Genomic DNA, 7525 nt, shown 5'->3' with positions numbered 1-7525 from the left:
TTCTGGAAGAAAACCTGATGGAGTCTGCAAAAGACCTGAGACTGGGACGGAGATTTGTCTTCCAACAAGACAATGATCCAAAACATAAAGCAAAATCTACACTGGAATGGTTCACAAATAAACATATCCAGGTGTTCGAATGGCCAAGTCAAAGTCCAGACCTGAATCCAATCGAGAATCTGTGGAAAGAACTGAAAACTGCTATTCACAAACGCTCTCCATCCAACCTCACTGAGCTCGAGCTGTTTTGCAAGGAGGAATGGGCAAAAATTTCAGTCTCTCGATGTGCAAAACTGATAGAGACGTACCCCAAGCGACTTACAGCTGTAATCGCAGCAAAAGGTGGCGCTACAAAGTATTAACTTAAAGGGGCTGAATAATTTTGCACACCCAATTTTTCAGTTTTTTATTTGTTAAAGTTTGAAATATCCAATAAATTTCGTTCCACTTCATGATTGTGTCCCACTTGTTGTTGGTTCTTCACAAAAAATTACAGTTTTATATCTTTATGTTTGAAGCCTGCAATGTGGCAAAAGGTCGAAAAGTTCAAGGGGGCCGAATACTTTCGCAAGGCACTGTATGTCAGTGGTCGCACGCCTCGCTACTAATGACAGTTTAGTAAAATGAAATGAATGAAATTCCAAAACTATGATATGCTTCCAAAACTTTAGCTATGTATGTATGCAAACATATAAAAGCTCTTTGCCTACTTCAGTGCTGACTTTGGGAACTGGCAAAATGCAGTAAATTTAATCTTGGGAATGAAGAGCCTAGCTGTTCACAACATATTTGGTGAATTTACATACTATTCTCAGGTCGTAATCTGAGAATGGCTTTAAATTAGTGTTTGGCAGGGCCTCATCAATAGGAGGTTTAAGAAAACAAGAAGACAACCCAAGTATAACGGACAGTGCTGACTTTCAGCCTTACTGTTTGTGATAAAATTTAGAACTCCATCAGATAGACTTGCCCATACATGAATGCAAAAATGCATGCAACTACAGTCTATCCGATGTGACTGAGCATAGACAAAACAGTGGCAGTAAACAAAGCGTCTCTTTGGCCAAGAAGCAGACAAGGGTCTTTTTTGGGGAAATAAAGTCACAGCAACATAATTGTTCTACCATGATCTATACAAAAAAGCTTCTCTTAGAAGTGGTAGAGAAAATTACTCTAGGTGACAGAATCATCTAAACTCCCCCACGTCCCCTTACTGGCCTTCTCATAAGCTTGTGGTCTTCATGAGCAAATTAATGGTCTCTGAACATTTTTCTCTTACTAACCTGCCACCATAAACTAGATGAGCGAAGACCAGAGTCACCCTCAATTATGACCAAATAAGCGATGAACTCAAAGAGCAATCTTGGTATTTTCAACCTGGACCTGATTTTCGCATGTTTTTGTGTCGAGCTGACTAATGGGGACAATTTTTTTTTATTGGTCCAGTATACAGTGAGTGCAAAACATTATAGAAACAATCCCTACAGAGATAGACCGTAACATAAAGTTAAGATAGTTTTTGTTTAACCAGAAACAGCTGATAATGCACTCTGTTCAACACTTGTCATTTTACCCAGCAGAACATGGGAGTTGCTCGTCTACCTCTGCCTTGATTAGTTGTTTGATCGGTTAGTTTGTTTAAGTCACTGTAACAAACTAACCGATTGAAGCCCTCCTTGAGAATACAGGCATAAATGGGCACAAAAAATATTAGGCTGATGGGTACATTAGCTGCAGATGGATACACACACTACCAAATGCATCAGATAAATATTTACATATTTACATTATTGCATTATGTTTCTCCTTGTTTTTACATCTCCATTGGGCTACACAGGGTGCGATTTGGGTGGGGGAGGGGGTGCGTGGGATTTCCCCCCTTCTGGTTTATACATCCCTACCTCTGCTGAATAATTTTCAACCCCCTCTGTTTTTACACAAATCACACCCTGGGGCTACATATAACTGGATTTGAGGTTTAGTGATTTTTACCCACTCTAAACTTTTCTTTTGTAATTCTTGTAGTCTTGAGGACGAGAATGAAGAGATTTGACTGAAGACACCGTCACCTTCCAGATGAACCTGCAAGACATATTTAATGCCATTCTGACAAGCAGGTTGTTAATGTTTTGTTTTTTAGATGTCATACAAGGTTTGGTCTATAGCCATGCTGGCAGCTCTGAGGGGCTATGCTTTGAGTGCTTTGAGAGAAATGCTAACATCATGCTGATATCCGATGACAATGCTTGCATGCTGAGTTTTAGAAATTTTTAGAAAGTTATTGATTTCCAACTTGTGTTAACAGCTATGTTTAACTCTCAAATAACCAGTTCAAGACTAGCATGTGAGTACCATAAACATCTTTATCCTCTCTACCATCCATGCGTGACAGCTGCACAAACCCATAATTGTCAAGACATTTCATAAAAACGACAAATGTCACCTTAATGGTGACACTAGAGGTGAAGGATCAACAAATTTATTGTTGATTCATCCCCTGGGGACCCTGAATGGATGCTGAGATGTTTTAGTCTGAACCAAACACGGACAGACCTGCCCTAGCGCCTCGAGCATGGCTAGAAGAAACAAACAAAAAAATAAATTAACTTGTCTCTCAGAGTCACCCGAAAATGTGAATGTGAATTCTGACATTTCTAATGGTGTGTTGTTGGTAACATGACAAAAATATGGAGGTGTGTATAGTTTTTATAACATGTATCATAAGTAACCTGATTCATCTTTACAGCCTACTTTTCATTATTATTTATCTCTTTATATATATATAGAGATGTAAATAAGATTTATTTTTGATACAAATTATTTTGTAGATGATGTGTACTAATCATTCCACCTTATTTTTGTTTTGTTGGTATTACTGTCAGTCAACAATGTCAGAATTTGAATTCTGTTCTCTGAATATTGAACAAGTTAAGAAAGCTGTCTCTGTGTCTTTACTTTTACTCACAACCTGATATTGTTAGGGATAGTCTTAGCCAACATACTCTACATTTACAAATCTCACCTCAGCAAGTACTACATTTATAAAAATAACATTTGATTACCTTAATTCCTTCAAGACATACAGAGACCATGAATTCTATTAATGATGTCACGAGAACCAATACTTTTGGTACCAAGTCGATGCCAAAATCCTGAAAAAATGCTGTTCGTTTTTACCATCAGTACTGGGAATCCAACACATGGCAGATGGTGACAAACGTGTGCAACTGCAGCGACAGCTCCACCTCGACTCAAAGAACAGTACACAATTCGACACAAAGAAAAACAGTACAGTAGAGTATGGAAACTGGAGTGAAGTTAGTTTAATATTTACCTTTTGTTGTTACCTACAATAGCTCTGTGTCCAAGCATTGATTTCTCCCAGTTTTGCGATATTTTGGAGAGCTAATTTAGGTAGGGCGCTATGATTTCCATGATGCGGTAAACATGGACGGAATTGCGGAATTTGATAATAAAAGTGGAATCAGCTGTTAAATGCGAAATTTGCTAAAATGTGGTTGCAATTTATAAAAATCAGTGGGTTTCCTAGCATTATAAGCGTCTTTTTCACAATACTTAAGCCAAACAAACTATACTATACTGAATACTATACTGCTATGTTTAGGTGTAATTTACATGTCATTTACTAGCAACCTGCTTCTCTCCTCTGCTCTATGTGTCGATGTTTCACTGACACACGAAGTCAGTAAGCACCTTGTATATATACACAATGGTGAGAACTTGCCTTCGGTTCGCATAGTGCCTTTTCTTCAGCATTGAGAACCAAGGTCCAGGGAGGCCTTTAAAGGAGAACTCCGGGCATTTTTTAAGTTAATCTTGATCGCTATACCTTTGTGAGTACTGTCTATAGAAAAAAAAAAAAACCGGATTGGTGCTTGCAACACAGCTAATGCCCAGAGCTCCCACTCAGCTAAAATGGCAGTTATGGGGGCATATACATAAAGAGTGTCTTTGTGCCTCTTAACAGACACAAAATGCAATTAAAATGTCTGTCCAACAGACAGGGCCCTTACATGACAACAAGATGCGTTTAGCAACTTAGCCATTGTTTAAATTCACCTAAATAGTGTTTTAGACGGCTAGCTGTAGTCTCGCGCTGAAGTCCTGTGAGAACTCAGTTGTTGCCGGAAAAAGGTAAATAGCAGTGTGCAGGTGGGAGGAGCCGATTGTGCTCTCCTCCTCGGCTCAAAACGCCGCCCTCTGGGCAGAGCTTCAGGAATACGGGGTTCTACTCATAAACAGCATATTACTGGACGAAGCCACCCCACTGATTTGAATGGAGAGCAGTGAAGCCCGTTTTGGACCAATAAAATACTACAACAGGGCTACTTCCTGTTGGCACCAGCGTCTACTGCGCATGATCACGCAGCATAACCGTGGTTTGATGACGTAGAACAGCAGCAGAAACACCGTAATTCTGGTAGCTGCATAGCTGCGCCAACAAAAAGTTTCATGGCTCAGTGTGTTTGTCTGACTCGACTCTGACATCAGGGTCCTGTTTTATCTGGACGATCTGCTGCTGCTGGCGCCGCCCAGACGCCCAGCTAGTCGCACACCTGTCTTACCTGGGCTTCACGGTGAACTGGAAGAAGAGTGCTCCTCTTCCCTCCCAGAGACTCACCTATCTTGGCGTGGTGCTGGACTCTCCTCTCTCCGGAGAGCGCGGCTCTCTCAGGAGAATGTGGATGATCTGATGGAGCTGCTCCACTGTGTTGTCCCTCGAGCGGTGGTGGCAGCTCTGTCGGCCTCATGTCGGCGGCTCACGTGGTGGTCCCCCTGGGCCTCCTCCACATGAGGAGGCCGCAGCGGTCTCGGTCGGGGTTCCCCTGGGCAGGTTCATGTCTTCACGGACGCCTCCCTCATGTGCTGGGGCGGGACCTGCCTTTCTCAGGTGGTGGGCGGCCTGTGGCATACTCAACTTCGACACTGCATGGTATTTTATAGTGAATAGCGTAGATGCTAAGTGTGTAGTGAATAGTTTAGATGTTAAGTGGATAGTGCATGTACTTGGTGTTGGGTCTGCTGCCTCTTGTCTCCCACAGTTGCTGATTGGGGTGGTGTGTATGAGCCGACCTGACCTTCCTACCCTGAGGAGAGTAACACAGTTTTCCCCAACCAATTTAGTATCAGGCTAATTTTACTTATATCGTTGGATTTTAATTGGGATTTTAACAATATACTCCTACAATGTATGCCTCTTTGTAATTGTTCCCGGTAAATCAGAGTTCACGACACACAACCTTATATACCAAGAGTTTTAAAGGGTTCCTCCCGCCCTTACCAGGAGGTGGCATTGTCAGGTCCAAAAAGGTATTGTTTCTACTCTATTAGGCACCACGTATATGATCTCCTCTCAATAAGTAATGTTAGAATATATAGAAGTGTAGCTTACTTAGAAATACTGAGATGCCAAAATATTGATTAGACCTTGCAGATATTCCGTTGTGGCTTGGCTGAAGTTTGATAGGACTAAAGGTCATTGTAAGTATTTAATCTGAGAACATAAGAATAGTTTTTTTCTCTTCTTCGTCGTTGTCATCGAAAGTGTTTGGGCAGCAAAAACTGCTGGACGAAAACTCACCAAAATTGGCACGTAGGTTGCAAATTCCACCCACTATTCAGACAAAAAAATGGCCCTCGTAGACCTCATGGTGGCGCTATAACAATCAACTTTGCGTTTTTGCACTTATCTCAAACGGCTACATTTAGAGTCAAACTTCTTTAATCATTTTAATCTCTGGATTTATCTGCATCTTTGCTCCAATGGTCTTCTGATCTAAAAATGTCAAATTCTCTGTCACTTTTCTCTAAAACCTAGACGTCCCAGACAGTTTCGCCAAACGACCTGAAACTTTGGCAGGATCATCGACGGACGTTGCTGATCAAACGTTATCAAAAGAATTTTGATACGTCAATCTGTTTTTTTTTTTCTTAAATTTTTACACTGAAAAAAATCATAGACCCATTTAGTTATGTCAACTTCTTCTTTTTAACTCAAATAGCTGTGACAAGTTTTGGATTTTGAACTCAACTGTATAAGTTTTAGAATGTTAAACTTGCATTAATTCATTGTGTTGACTATTTGACACTTTTATCGTGTTGATTAAACTTACGTTTGTAAGTTATCAGTTGAAAAAAAGGCGAGAGTATGAGGATTGCCTAGGTGCTGCGTCTTTTGAGTTTGAGAAAAACATATATATAATCAACTAATTATTAGGGTTTAGCAAGTACTTGGTTGAAACGAGTATCCGGTACAGATACTTTTTATGAGTATCATCAGAGTAAAATGTGTCAATATCTGTTTTGTTATAAACTATAAATATATGAATCTTTTAAAAAAAAATCAATTACTATTCTCTGAAGCTCAATTCTGAGGCTGTTCAGTAAATGGTTTTCTAATAAATATAGCAAGTTCTGATAGAAATTTCAGGTTTAAATAACTTCCAGTTAATACCGCCCACTTATAGATTAAGCCCCGCCCATTCTGAGCACAGATACAGAAGATTTGGTGTTCTTTCTCAAACCTGCTAATTATACACTGCAGATATGCATATATTCAAATTCCAACCAAAATATAGACACTTCTGTGGTAAACAAGACTAGTACCACCGGTGGAAAGGGTTCCAGACAACAGCCTTAAGGCCCTTTCAGAAAGGAGGTGACACCTGCTGCTATTTTGAACTTTGACTGCGGTGTGCACAGGCGCACATGCAAGCTACCGTGGCCCGTCACAAGTCATTGAAGATAATAGCACAGTGGTGCTGTTGTTGTGATCTGTCTTCAAGGCCCTGTAGATGTACACTGAAACTAATTTGGAATTTAAATCCATTAACTTGAAATGGAAAGTAGTGTTAAGTTAGAATAGCTCACACTTGTTCATTTAAATAACATTGGGACAACTAGAACACTGTAGTTATATCCACTTTATGAATTTAAATTTATGAGTTGAAACAAAGGCAATCTTCAAGTTGAGTTATCTGAACTTAAAAATGTGAGTTGAAGGGGTGTAGAATTGTATGTTTGTCAGACAAGTGAAAGCAAGTTTCCTTGAATGGACAATGTAATATAGATAGTTGTTTTAACTCACAGTATTAAGTTCAAACAATAAATTATCATTAATTAAACAAATTGTAAAACATAACATCATGAGTTGAAACAAAGCTTTTCTTAAAGTTGAATTTGCTCAACTTTTTAAGGCAGCAATTGAACTTAAGTTTTTAAGTTGTAATGATTGCGCAAAGTAAGCATGGCTTATTACAAGAAATGTAAATTTCTAGACATTTCTTATTCCTAACATCAAAAAGAAGAAAATCATCCGTACCTCTTAGAGAGCCGACATTTTTTCAGAACATCCACTCAAATGTGACTAACGATTGATTCAGTGCAACATATGGTCAATTCAGAAGTCAGTCACTCTATAATTCAATTAATATCTATATCTCCACAAGTCTTTCTTCCAACGCTACCAAACTCGACAGTCGTTCTCCAGATGGCCGATATCAAG

The 7525-nt window shown here is 39.5% G+C and overlaps 1 long non-coding RNA gene across 1 annotated transcript in view; it reads left to right on the top strand.

Moving 5' to 3' along the window:
* The window catches only part of LOC123977399, a 19968-nt gene extending 17032 nt beyond the window's left edge, over positions 1-2936 (top strand). The window contains exon 5 of the long non-coding RNA XR_006826658.1: positions 2026-2936. This is a non-coding gene — a long non-coding RNA (uncharacterized LOC123977399). The remainder of the gene's footprint in view (positions 1-2025) is intronic.
* Positions 2937-7525: the final 4589 nt, after the last annotated feature.

Source organism: Micropterus dolomieu, linkage group LG10, assembly GCF_021292245.1.
Source record: "Micropterus dolomieu isolate WLL.071019.BEF.003 ecotype Adirondacks linkage group LG10, ASM2129224v1, whole genome shotgun sequence".
Classification (NCBI taxonomy): Eukaryota; Metazoa; Chordata; class Actinopteri; order Centrarchiformes; family Centrarchidae; genus Micropterus; species Micropterus dolomieu.
Note: the sequence above shows the minus strand (reverse complement) of the source record. Positions and strands in the feature narration are given on the sequence as shown.